Source organism: Maniola hyperantus, chromosome 8 (genome assembly GCF_902806685.2).
Source record: "Maniola hyperantus chromosome 8, iAphHyp1.2, whole genome shotgun sequence".
Lineage (NCBI taxonomy): Eukaryota > Metazoa > Arthropoda > Insecta > Lepidoptera > Nymphalidae > Maniola > Maniola hyperantus.
In genome coordinates this window covers 12,971,338-12,985,850 of record NC_048543.1, presented here as the reverse complement: position 1 = coordinate 12,985,850, position 14,513 = coordinate 12,971,338, and the positions used below count along the sequence as shown (strand labels likewise).

Here is a 14,513-nt window from a genome sequence, read left to right as displayed (position 1 = left end):
TTCACTAAGTGTTTTTTAAAACTAACGTCATTACTTTAATGAACCAGCCGCATGAAAAGCAGAGACCGATATCGACAGAAATATCTTTATATTCATATAATATAACTATTCATTTATCCGCCACAGGTTGATATTTACCAGAGCGCATCAAAAAACAAACTGTTTTCGCGAGCGCTTACTATATTATACAGTACCAATTGCGTTCCGATTGAATAAAATGGCCGTATCGGCTGTTTTATAATTTGCAATTTGTGCACAATTCAATGTTACAGGGAGAAGTGAGGACTCACCGTTCCAACTCCGTTGCCGGCCATGGTGAATTAAAGCGCTACATATTGTCACGGAACACGGCAATGGAACTTGAACTGATCGAGAATATCGCAACTGCCATAAACACTGACGCTACATCTTCGAAATAATGAAGGATTTGAGGAATACACACATAACACATACGCGGTTACGAAAACACGTTTTCCGGTTCGGGGAAAATTCGGTAGTACGTCCTGCGCCGGCAACCAAGCCGGCGTTACTGGCCGTGCCCGGCCGCCGGCGCCCGCCCGCCACGTGCCCCCGCCCGCCCTACGAACCTTTCTTTGTTTCGCATCCCCGTCGAGCGTGTTGAACAAATTTTAAGCCTTCGTCAAACAGAACGCGTACTTAAGGCGGAAACAAACTATCGGACGTGTCCGTAAGCCGCAGCTGACAGCCGCGACAGATAGGTGCACAGTCATTTGGAACGCGGCTTGTGGACAACGAGCGTTTTCGTTTTACAACATCCAAGCGGTCAAAGACGGCCCAAGGTTATGTCCGCTAGTTACGTCCGATTGTTTGCACAGTTCAGTATATATTTTATTATACAGACACCTATAAGTTGCAGTGGTCATCCGCGTCTGTCAAACGCATCCGGTAATTTGTTTTGCTTCGCTTAATGCGCTCGTAAAAACTTAAAAGTGTTGCGTAGTCACGCTATAGCGTTGCTTAACTTTGCATTGTAGCTACTATTCAAATTTGAATTAGACATACAGAACGAGTGCGAAAGAAAAAAGCGACACTCTGACGCGACGTCAGGACACCGACGATTATGATACATTATTATTATTATTATTATTTATTTATTATTTAATTAGAACGGCCATAAAGCCAATTACACTAATTAAAATACGAGTACAAACTAACATAAACATACTTACAAAAATTAACAACTTAAAATTATAAATTTTAAAATGCAAAATTATAAATTTTCACAAAAGTGCAAGATCTGACCCATGAGGTCAGCCCATTTGTCAGCAAATATGTCACAGCGAGGGGACTCCTTCAGCAGTGCGTTGAGCGCAGCCAAAGTGCGCGGTATGGGTGACCTGGAATGCGCTACCGTGCGACTAAACGGACTTACGAAATTTTTTTTACAAAAAAAATAAAAACCGACTTCGTTACACAAACACTAAAAATTGAAAAATAATTTAATTTATTACCGAATATAATTATGTATACAAGAGTTAATATAGTTCCATAATAATACTTTTTGGTGCCGGTGCCAATTAGCTTTAGCTGCGCGAATCGTCTAGACTTCATATTTTTATGGGACTCCACAATGGCACCTCATTGGCACCGACCCCAAAAAATATTATTATGGAACTATATTAACTCTTGTATACATAATATATTCGGTAATAAATTAAATTATTTTTCAATTTTTAGTGTTTGTGTAACGAAGTCGGTTTTTATTTTTTTTGTAAAAATTTTTTATTTCACAATTTTTAGTGGCCCCATGGAATTATGCTATGACTGGTTAAAAATCTATTGTTTACTAAGCTATTACACTGATCGCGAGCAATTTACTCTTATCCGTTGAGGAGTTCCAGTATCTATCGTCGAAGATGTTCATCAGATCTTCACCAAATTGAAATGGGACCAACTTTGAAGTATACCCTTTCAAACAAAAAAAGAATTTTTAAAATCGGTCCAGGCGTTTTCGAGTAATCGGAGAACATACATAAAAAAAAAATTGAGAACCTCCTCCTTTTTTTTTAAGTCGATTAAAAATTTGGAGCGGTGTTGTCGTCTGAAATACGTGACGTCGCCATGTTATTGACGCCTTGACGTGCGCTATGTACGCCTCCTGTCTGACCAAGCCTTTAATCTTATTCTTGCGTACTCCGATTGACTTGGAAGTTGAAGTTCCGTATCCGTTCGAATGACGTGATAATAGGGAAAATGCACGATTTTCCTACAGCTTCAAAGTTTTTCTGGCACAATGGGAGATGTCGCTTTGTTAGGTAGATCTTAGTTTTTCCGTTAAAGTACATTGAGGGAGTATTTTTTTAGTAAGGTAGTAACAAGTTACCTAAGCATTGGCTACATTTGCATCGTTCTATTACTAGCGCTTAGAAATCCATCAAGGTCAGAGATCTATAAAACTACCATGGTACCTCTACCAGTTGAAAAATATTTCATTCTAAACTCATTTACCACAATGATCAGTGTTAGATCCATTCAAAAAATCTCTCTGTGCATCGTATGTTTCATTGCTGAGGGTCTTGACCCCTTTCCATTGATAACAATAATAGGAGTTCGCTTGGGATGATAATGCTGTACGATCTCAGATCCTTTCGCATACACCTCTACTAAAATAATGAGATTTCGGCTCTTAGTTTACCGATGGCTTAGCATGTTCTCCGAGGTAGGTATGCAAAAAGATCAAATTTAGACCAATAAAAAAAATTATTGGTCCAAATTAGGTCTAGGTGTAATTCAATTTTATAGTTAGACTAGCTTAGTCCCACGACTTCGTCCGCATGGACTACACAAATTTAGAGCCCCTATTTTACCCCCTTAGGGTTTGAATTTTCAAAAATCCTTTCTTAGCGGATGCCTACGTCATAATAGCTATCTGCATGAAAAATTTCAGTCCGAGTAGTTTGAGCTGTGCGTTGATAGATCGGTCAGTCAGTCACCTTTTCGTTTTATATATTTAAGATGAAATTAAAAGTTGCATACCAATTTACAGACATAATTTCTAAATGCTAACAACTAAGAATCAAATCCGGAACTTCTTGCTTGCGCATCGCTACGTCACAGGGATTTTGAGATGTGATAATTGAGGGGCGGTCGTCATCGCGACTCGCAAAGCATCTCTCGATATAATTGAATGTTGCCAAGGGTTGCCTTTATAGGCCGATCAGAGGACCCCCGCTATGATGATAGCGTGTTTTGTATGCACATCTGAGCGTGTAATTGTATTCATGGCGCTATTGTTGAAAATATTAATGAGGGTGAAAAAATACTCTAAAAGTAGACGGGCATCTATCTTTATAGGGTTCTGTATACGAAGGGTGCCAATGGGACCCTATTACTAAGACTCCGCTGTGCGTCCGTCTGTCCATCCCTCCAACTGTCTGTCTGTCAGCGGGGTGTATCTTATGAATAGGTAGAGAATTGAAATGATCAGTGTGTTTCTATTGCCGCTACAAATTTACTATATCAACAAATACCACAAATTTCAAAATGGCCGCCATGTTATAAAGAAATAATTAAAAACTAAGTACATAATCTTGTACCATGCAATAGAAAACTCACTGGCATGCATGTTTATTTACGATGTTTTCCTTCACCGTTATTTAATTGCTGAAAACTCACATAACTCCGAAAAGCCATAGGTGCGTATCTAGAATCGATTTTCCGATCCTCCCCATGAGAATAAATCTGTTCAAGTAGTTAGTTTACTTCACCATTAAGAATAGGATCTAGGAAAATCATGTTGAGCTATAAGTAGGTAGTGTGTCGTTATATTAGCCTTAATAGCTCAACAGTTGAGAAGTGGAGTAAATTCCGAAAGGTTGGCATACCATAATAATAATATTTTTTTCAAAACTAACGATTATTAACAAATTGTCATTTTTTTGCAACACTTACATCTAGCTTTACAGGCTTATTCCTAATGCGCTTTAATTAAATTAAATAATAACAAATATATACCTACTGCAATAAGCTTAAATATTTTAAAGACTGTATAATGATGATATTTAAAAATCTGTACCTAACTATGGAAATAAGGTAGTAGAATAAATGGCTATTTTATTTTATTTTATTTAGTGGGTAGTTTTAAATCACCATCACATCAAAACTATACCGACGCGGGATGGTCGACGAGTTAGTATATAGATTACATAGATTCATACACAACTAGTTACTAGATGTGACAACAAAAAATATTGTTTCTATTTGATAAGTTAACAATTAACTCAAGATTCAAACCTCAATACTGAAAGTGTAAATGTTAATTTTAATTTGAAGTCATAAAAGGGTAGACACTTGCCTTTATGAAGTTATACTAAGCACGATCAAATATGTACCGAGACTGTATAGCTAAACATTTATCTTGAGAGTTTCAGAACATGAAACTTTGCGTTCAAATATTTGGATACTAAAGACCTAGGGGCACCAATACCTAACTGTGAACCTATGTACACAGTTATGTATTAATTAATAACAAAGATATTGGAGTTATGAATTATTTCGGTGATCTATTAGATTGAGACGCAAAAGAAATGAGGCACGTTTGCAAAATGTTTTTACCGGGATTTGACTTCAAGATGTACAGTACGTATCGACCTTTAGAAGGAGATAACAGATTTATGGAGCGTTAAATGTACATATGAACATAAACATTAAATAAACGGTAATAACTGTGTTAGTTAAAAAACTGTGTTACAGCTATTTGTCTCTGTTGTTAAGATCGACAAAACGTCAGATAGGTATGAGTGACAGATACAACGCTCTACAAAGCCGAAATGTCATTCTAAAGGCCGATGTACATTACTTTCGGCCGCGTACCTACTGATCACTTTGTTGTCTGTCTGTCTGTCTGTCAAGAAACCTACAGGGTTCTCCCCGTTGACCTAGAATCATGAAATTTGGCAGGTAGGTAGATCTTATAGCTGATATTTGGGGAAAAATCGGAAAACCGTGAATTTAGGGTTAGATCACACAAAAAAAAATTAATTGTGGTCATGAACTAATAATTAGTATTATCAACTTTCGAAGTGAGTAACTATACCAAGTGGGGTATCATATGAAAGGTCTTTACCTGTACATTCTAAAACAGATTTTTATTTATTTTTATGCATCATAGTTTTTGAATTATCGTGCAAAATGTCGAAAAAATACGATTGTAGTACGGGACCCTCATTGCGCGAGCCTGACTCGCACTTGGCCGGTTTTTTTAATGTGATTCTGCTCGCGACGCGAGGCTAAGGAGACTGCGAGGTGCGCGGGCTTTTGGAAAACATAAACAGTTCATCCGTGGTGATAATTTTAGGAGTAGGTAGTGGTCGAATTTTAGTTATTTACCTTAAATATTGTTTTCATGTTCTAATTCTCAATTCATAATGTACCATTCACCAAGCGAAATAAACTAATAAACAGATGTTATAAATACCCCTTATCTTCGCAACTATTTTGGCAACAAACGATAGGGCGTGTCCACACCGTTGATAACCATCGAAATATGTAAATGTCAACGATTATTTACGATTATGGTGTAGGTAAATGCATGGATGATATTTAGCGTGAGTCGCTATTTCGTCGTATGAAAAAATTTCGCTATTTTTAGGGTTTCGTACCTCAAAAGGAAAAACGGAACCCTTATAGGATCACTTTATTGTCTGTCTGTCTGTCTGTCGGTCTGTCAAACATCACACAAAAAAAATGTGGTCATGAACTAATAATTAGTACTTTCAATTTTCTAAGTAAGATAACTATATCAAGTGGGGTATTATATGAAAGGTCTTACTTCACCTGTGCATTCATTCATAGTTTTTGAATTATCCTGCAAAATGTCAAAAAAATAGATACGACTGTAGTACGGAACCCTCATAGCGCGAGCCTGACTCGCACTTGGCCGGTTTTTAAATCTTGCGAAATCTCCTGGGCTGGAAGCGATCACTTATTGAGAGTAAAGTACCTAAAACATTTTTTGCGTAGTCAAAATTAAGTAAAATACAGGACAAATTTTACTTTATTTTAGAAAATAATATACTTTAGCTACTTCCCTTCGAAAAAATCGAAACACCTCGTAACACCATTCAGTTTGAAAGTGTTTCGATTTTATTGATGAGACGCGTAATAATCCATACTAATATTATAAATGCGAAAGTGTGTCTGTCTGTCTGCTAGCCTTTCAGGGTCTATCTATTCAACCGATTTTGACAAAATTTGGTACAGAAATAGCTTGCATTCCGGAGAAGGACATAGGATATTTTTCATCCCGGAAAAATCAGAGTTCTCACAGGATTTCTAAAAACCTAAATCTACGCGGACGAAGTCGCGGGCATCATCTAGTATATTATATAACTTTCTTCCACGATATGTTTATAAAATAAATAATAATGCTAACTTATAAAATACACCTTCCGTATGCTCTGCAAACACCTAATAAACAGATCTCTTGATTATCGAAGCACGAGGGTGCCAAACCAAAATAAAGGGAATTGCCTCTAAACAACAAGGAGTAGATACATAATATAAAGGCGGCCTTAATTCACTGGCTAATAGAAAGAACACAAGTTTTCTACTTTCAAGCCGCTCAGCGTAGCAAAAGCAAATATGTACTCCCCGAATCGGGAGCATCGTATCGGCCCCACTAGAAAGTTTGAAGTGTGCATACGTGAAATGTACGCGGGGTTCCGTATAAAATACTAGCTTTTTAGCCCTCGACTGCAATCTCATCTGGTGGTAAGTGATGATGCAGTCTAAGATGGAAGCGGGCTAACCTGCAAGGGGTATGGCAGTTTTTTATTAAACACACACACCTTTGTTTTCTACACAGCATCGTACCGGAATACTGAAAAGGCGGCACGGCTTTGCCAGTAGGGTGGTAACTAGCCACGGCCGAAGCCTCCCACCAGACAAGACCAGAAATTTAGTAATTATTAAATTTCAAACCCCCGCCGGGAATCGACCCCGGGACCTCCCACTAATAAGACAACACCGCTTACCACTGCGCCGGGAGGTCGTCGAAAAAAGTTGAAGCCTGTGACTCTGTCCGCGTGGATTTAGGTCCAAATCCCTAAGAAACTCTTTGATTTTCCGGGACTAAAAGTAGCCTTTGTTGCGGACAGAGCAACGGATGCAGGGATATAGATAAAAAACCAGAAGAGTGACATTTTGACCTGAAAAATCAGAAATTTCATGGGAATTTTGATTTCACACGTATGAAGTCTCGTCATTATCTTGTTTTAAGTATTAAATAAATATTTATTTATTTATTTGTTTTATTCGTACTAAAAATTTGTAATAGTACCTAAAGATAAACAGTGGATAGGGAAGCACTTATATCTACGAGAGATCTCTGGCATTTGGGCATTGACCCTGAGCGTGACCAGTGGGAGTGACTGTAAAGGAATTTACAACAAATTTTTCCTAAATTTAGAAAATTAAATCACACGGAACCCTAATTTGCCGTGGGGACATTTTCAAGCGTCTACAGCCGGGTGCAGGATATCGAGTGCCATCACCGCGGCGCGCTCAAAGCGGTTCGTTGCTAGGCAACGCGCGATCCCCCGTGTAACAACGCCGCTGTAATTAAGACCTGGCTAGGAGTTAATACGATCACTGGAGCATATTGACACTGCACTGTGCAGTGTGCACTCTATCATATTGACATCAATATGGGACTTTTTTTATTTATTCAGATAGGTACAAGTTAGCCCTTGACTGCAATTTCACCTGGTGGTAAGTGACGAAGCAGTCTAAGATAGAAGCGGGCTAACCTGGAAGGGGTATGACAGTTTTTTAATGTAGGAATCGAACCCGGAACCTCCCACTAATAACTACTGCGCCAGGAAGGTCGTCTTGAGGAAAATTTGTATTATGAAAAAGAAAGAGATAAATTACAGTGGACCACTACAAGTAACTCTTGGCAGTGAAAGAGATTATAAAGGAAGAATAATAATAGGCACAATAATCACTCCCCTTATTATAAAATGCGAAAGTGTGTTTGTTGGTTTGTTGCTTTGTCCTTCAATCACGTCCCAACGGAGCAACAGATTGACGTGATTTCTTGCATGGGCATTGTTAAAGACCTGGAGAGTGACATAATATGCTACTTTTTATCCCGTAAAATCAAAAAGTTTCCATTGGATTTTCAAAAACCTAAATCCACACGGACAAAGTCGTGGGTATCATCTAGTTTTTTCATATAATATGAAAAAACCGGCCAAGTGCGAGTCAGACTCGCGCACTGAGGATTTCGTACTACAATCGTATTTTGTCGACATTTTGCACGATAAATCAAAAACTATTAAGCCTAAAAATAAATAAAAATCTGTTTTAGAATGTACAAGTAAAGCCCTTTCATATGATACCCCATTTGGTATAGTAGTAATCTTACTCTGAAAGTTGAAAATAGCAATATTTGTTCATGACCACAATTTAATTTTTTTTGTGTGATGTAACCACAAATTCACGTTTTTTACGAGTAGATTTGTCCCCGAATGTCTGCTATAAGACCTACCTACCTGCCAAATTTCATGATTCTAGGTCAACGGGAAGTACCCCGTAGGTTTCTTGACAGACCGACAGACAGACAGTGATCCTATAAGGGTTCCGTTTTTCCTTTTGAGGTACGGAACCCTAAAAACGGAATGTAACCCTAATTTGCCGTAAGACCTGGCCACAGGAGCATATTGAGTGACTCTACACGTGCTAGACTATATCGTATTGACATGAAGGGACAAAAGTTTGTAAGCTTTACTATGGCGCCCAATACATCATACCTTTTTTTAATTCACTAATAGGCACACGCTTGACCTCAATCACACCCAATGAAAAAATTTCAATTCATGACAAGAGCAGTTTGGAAGTTTATAATTTCAAAATATCATCCTATCATCAAAAACCATGATTCTGATAAGTAATTTAGATTCTAATACGATAAAACAGAAATAGCGTCTCTGATGATGATGGTGGAAGATGGAAATTGGAATTCTCTGATGGTCTTTGGAATCTAAATTTAATATAATACATAGACGCGTCAGTACCACAATTCTCTAAATTTGTAGCGTCTGTTGGTAGCAATGAATAGCGAAATACTCATATTGTACATTGTTGCGATTTATGGTTACCACTGCCGCTTGCAGTTGTGGTGGCTTCTCACGATATTAAAAACCTCGACTCGCAATGGACCTCATTTGAAAAGCAAAAGCTTGTATTTATGTATTGCTTGTACAGCGAATATACCTTCACATATTATGCACGAAACTTGAGATACCTACCAGATATTAGATATGTACTGAGCTGGTACCTTGGCTTTACACAATGCATGAAGTCAAAATGAAGGAACTGTGAAAATAAACATACGCTAAAATTGATTTTAATTATTAAGTATTTTAAGTCAGTAGAGTCCTTTTAGTGGAATTATGTAGTCCTTCCTATAATGAATGGTCTTACCATAAGTTTGCACTAAAACATTTAAAGTTTGAATTTCTAAACTTTGAAAGGTGTATGTGACGAATCCTATAACTTGTTTAGTTGAATTTACGTTTTCACAGAGGGCAATTAAATGGCTCGTACAATCTAGCGCCGTGACAAGCTACCTTAAGAATATGTTTGTCCCGAGCTTGCATTATTCATTGACGCTTCGGTTGCACATTGCTTGAGATTTGTAGTATCTGTTAGAAGCGATGGACGATAAATATGTAGCTGTTAGGTACGAAGAAAGATAAGTGTTCCAAGCCGTCTACCGTCCTGCTAACACACCAACCTCTTTATCAAATTCCATACATAGGACACATTTATTTTTTATTTATTGCACATTTTAATTTTCCATGACTGCCATTAGTGAATTTATAACAATGTGAAAATTGTAATCTTTTTATTTTTATAGTCTGGGACGTTGACCTTCCATTCGGGGGGGTCAAGGTTCATTCCCGAGCATGCACCTCTAACTTTTCGTGAAGGAAAACATCGAGAGGAAATCTGCATGCCTGAGAGTTCTCCATAACGTTCTCAAAGGTATGTGAAGTTTGCCAATTCGCACTTGGCCAGCATGATAGTCTACGGTCAAACTTTTCTCATTCTGAGAGAAGAACAGTGCTCAGTAGTGAGCCCTCGATGGCTTGTTGTTGATGAAAGTAAGAAATTGTAACAAATCGGCTAAAGAAACCAACTCGCGGAAATATGAAGGGTAAAAAAATGAAATTTTTCCTTAATAATAATAATAATATCATTCTTGATTAAATTGAATAAAAGAATAATACTAGTTGTATGTGGGCGTGTATGTGAGCGATAAATACTCGGTGGAATACGGTTACGATTGCCGTTTGCTGCGCGAGTGGGTTTAGTACGAGTTTCCACAAGATTTCGAGCGTCGCAAATCGATAATATCACAGCGAAATGATCCTAAGATTCAATTTAAAGTAATCTATTGAGTACTTCAGACTTCTATTCCACAATAATTTCTCTCGGGGCTGTAGATTCGTAAGGATGAACTTGAACTTACTTCAGAGTAAAACGAACATAAACAAGGGAGTTTAGGTCCTTCTTAATTTGTTATTAGGGTACCTAAGGCCTGAGTGAGGCCTTTTTGCCATATGTACAAACGGTGCCAGATGGTCAAACAAGAAGGCGTAGAGCCACTGTCACTCAGGATACTTTATGTGTATGAAGTATATTATTCAGACGAACGCTTGACGTTCCGCCCTAACCTAATGCTCAACTAGAGCGCGTAACGCCTTATATTTAGAGTCTACTTGATCATGCACGCTATTTTATCCACGTAGATTGAGGTTTTTAAAATTACGTCAGAGCTCTTTGCTTTTTCAGAATAAAAAGAACCTAGTAGTCTGGCGGGGTGATTACGAATCTCGCGACAGGCTTGCGACAGGCGTAAATCTAGCGATCATTGCTGCGTAACAGCGGCTACAGAACAGACAGCAATCGAGCTCTAGTTCACTCTCTATCGGACAATCTATGAACTGTCGCATTGATTTGGTTTCGGTACACCATCATATTTATAATTTTGGTACGGATTTCGTCACTCGAGATTTATCAACGATATCGAGACGTGAATGTTTGTACTAAGGCTACAGCGAGCTCTACGCTATCGTCTGGAGCCTGCATTATTCATTGCGTCGGTACTCGGTGGCGTGAAGCTTGAGATTTGTACCATCTGCCGGTAGCGATTTACGCGAGGGCGGTAGCTTGTATGCGTACTATGGGGGCTTTACCTAGATCTGTAGATACCTATAGTCCGCGACAGGTCAAGATGGCAATCGGGGTGGGAACGCCCCGCATACCTGCACATTGCACACTGCACAGCCCTTGCGCTATCCCGGTGCAGGCGGGCTCGGGTGACGTGCAAGTGTAGAGGACGTCCCACCGCTTCATACCCCGATTGCCATTTAGACCTGTCGCGTACTATATATATCCTTCCCCTTTCCTCTCCAACTAAGTATAAATCTTTAATATATATATAATGGGTACATACCACGACGGGACTGCGGTGCTGCGAGAGATGAAGTTCGAGCTATCAAGGGCAGTAGCGAACTACCCTCTTTCCCCAGTCCCGTCGTGACTATCAATAGATAACGGAACCCTAAAAACGACTCCATTAAAATATGCTATTATCGTTATATTAATATCGTCGTGGTAGTAGTAACTACATAGAAAGTCTGACTAAAGATTTCAATTTATTTTTCGCGTTCCGTACTTAATAACAATTTATTTTAGATATTTTCACAACATCACAGCGAGGACTGGGGGGCATCAGGAATTTTAATATCCGTTTTATTTAATGAAGAAAACACGGCGATGGCACATAACTTCCCGTACACCTAATATGTTACCGGGAACGAAGAGAGCGCGTTGTTACAATTTTAATATCGCTGAGGACGCTTCGACATTTCAGTGCCCATGTCTGCCCTTCAACATTACGGTTTTTTTTTTCTAAATATGTATCACATAATTATGTCGCTGATAACTTAATCTTCTATAAGGTATAGTGCATTCAATATTAACTGGCGTGTTTTTACTTGAGACCGTCATTATAGTAATAAATAACTTATTTAGGACTCACATCCCTTTTACTAAAAGAAACAAACTTTTACTATAAGAAACAAACTTTTTCTACCGTTTTCATACAAAACCGTTTATATCCAGCCTTATAAAACGTCATTATTGCACACTTTCTGGTGGAATTTCTACCACGTGTGGCGCAAGTGTGACGTCATCACGCTAACTTGCATTTCCTTTCGCCGTCCCCACTTCCGATGGCACTTCGCGTCGCGTGAAGTCGCATACATGGACACAATAAACTTAAATAGCACCTCCAGAACTCCAGAATTAAAGTGATCTAAGACATCATTTACAAATTTTGAGTTTTCACCTCTTTCAGATAAGAATTAAGTCTACGTCAGATATCAAAACAGACTGCTTATTGGCTACTACTACATAAGATCTCATTCTCGCAATTGCTAACTTCCACAGTCTATAAAAACCTGTATGATACAATCTCATATTAAGGTGTGGATATTTAATTGCTTAAAACACAGATAACAAAAGTTAGATTTGTATACCCGGGATCAAACCTTGGACCCCCAAATAGAAGGCCAATGATTTAATATCATAAAACTATCAAGGCCTACAATAAAATAACTATAAATTTTTGGCGAACGCCCACATAACCATCTCAAAAATTACAACGCTGTAATTTCCTGGTTTTGTCTTAGGTCACTTTACGTTTAGGCGGTGTCGACATTTACATATTCTGACCTTTATCACCACCCTGTCCTTTGTAGCTGGCATTGGTTTAAGATAAACTTGAACTAGTACGGCTTGGATTACTTGCTCTATATCTAACTGGATTGCAGCTTAAAGTTTACAGCTTCGTTATATGTATATACCTAGTTATCTAACTGACCCTTAATTAAATAATCCAATCCATCAGCCTTTACGTGTTCAATGCTGTATATAGATTTTTTGAAGAGCACTCCACCAAATACGGCCCTCCGCCTTCCTAATCCACCCGCTGCCAGCGGGTGGATTAGGAAGGCGGAGAGAAAAAGAGTTTCCGTGGCATTTTTTAAAAATCTAGATCGGACGAAGTACGAAGACTAATAAAATCACATCATCATCATCATCATGATCACCGGCCCATTACTAAGCAAGGGTCTTCTCTCAGAATGAGGCGAGTTTAGGCCATAGTTTGCCACGCTGCACTGGCCCAATGCGGATTGGCAGACTTCACACACCATTGAGAACATAAGGAAGAACTCTCAGGCATGCACGTTTCCTCACGATGTTTTCTTTCATCGTTATAGAGCACGTAATCTTTAATTGCACATAGCTCCGAAAGTTACAGGTGCGTGCCTGGGATCGAACCCCTGACCTCCCAAAAAGAAGGCCGACGTCCTAAACACTCTAACTTTTCGGAGCTATGTCCGTTTTTAATAATTAAATATCACTTGCTTTAACGGTGAAGGAAAACATCGTGAGGAAACCTGCATGCCTGAGAGTTCTCCATAATGTTCCTTAAGGTGTGTGAAGTCTACCAATCCGCACATGGCCAGCGTGGTAGACTATGGCCAAAACTAGTGCTCTGTAGTGAGTCGGTGATGGGTTGATCATGATGATGATGATAATGATAGTAGGTACGCGACAGGTCGAAAAATCGGGAAAAATCAGAAATCTTGGTGGGAAAGCCCCGCTTTGCTCCCTCCCTAGCCTAGTGCGGTATAGCGCGGGTGACGTGCGGGAGCGCGCGGCGTTCCCCGCCTCATACCCCGATTGCCATTTCGACCTGTCGTGTACTATAGGTACCTAATTCACACGCTACAGGCTTCCGATGGAACCGCAGCTCAGCCAAAACTTAACAAAGAGGCCTGCTTCATTTCCGGCCCTTTGTTACGTGGCCTGATGGCTTCTGAAATTATTCAAATTCAAAGAAACGACGAATCAAGGGGAGGGGAAGACACGAGGGGTGGGGGGGATCGACGGTATTCCACCTAATGGTTCATTTGCATCCGAGATTTGGATGAAACATTTTTTTATGAGGCATCTGCGGGCTACTATTGTTTTAAATTATTACCTTCTTTTAGGTAAATTCTCAAGCAGAGAGGCTTAATGTATGTGACTGTGACTTATTACGGTGTGTCTAGACTTTATGCTACAAATATGAGTTTTAATCATCTGGGCACAATACGTCATACCCATATTATAACTAAGAAGGAAAGTGTGAACCACACACGCCTACTTATTGTCGCATAGACCATGCGCGATAAAGTTTTACCACGAAGTAAAAACGTGCGACAATGCGGCATGCTACAAATACATTCGAAGTGGCCACGTTTCGCAAAAACCCCGCAAAAAAGAAACACACACAAACCAACAAACACACAGGCCCCCATATTATGATGTCCGTTCTATTCTATCATGGATACAAAAATACGTCAAGTGCGAGACGGAATCGCACAGGAAGGGTTCTATACCATCGTACCAAAAATAAAACTTTTTTTTTT

The 14,513-nt window shown here is 39.1% G+C and overlaps 1 protein-coding gene across 13 annotated transcripts in view; it reads right to left on the bottom strand.

The window, feature by feature from the left end:
- LOC117984500 (CUGBP Elav-like family member 1) overlaps window positions 1-14,513 on the bottom strand; it is a 462,287-nt gene that overhangs the window by 351,504 nt on the left and 96,270 nt on the right. For 3 of the 13 annotated variants that reach the window (XM_069500132.1, XM_034971127.2, XM_034971128.2), the window contains exon 1: window positions 291-505. The exons of 5 other annotated variants lie outside the window; for them this stretch is intronic. The gene's annotated coding sequence lies outside the window, so the exon portion shown is untranslated. Of the gene's footprint in view, window positions 1-290; window positions 507-14,513 lie in introns of those variants that run through there. 5 more of the 13 variants (XM_069500131.1, XM_069500134.1, XM_034971129.2 and 2 more) reach the window with 4 other exon arrangements.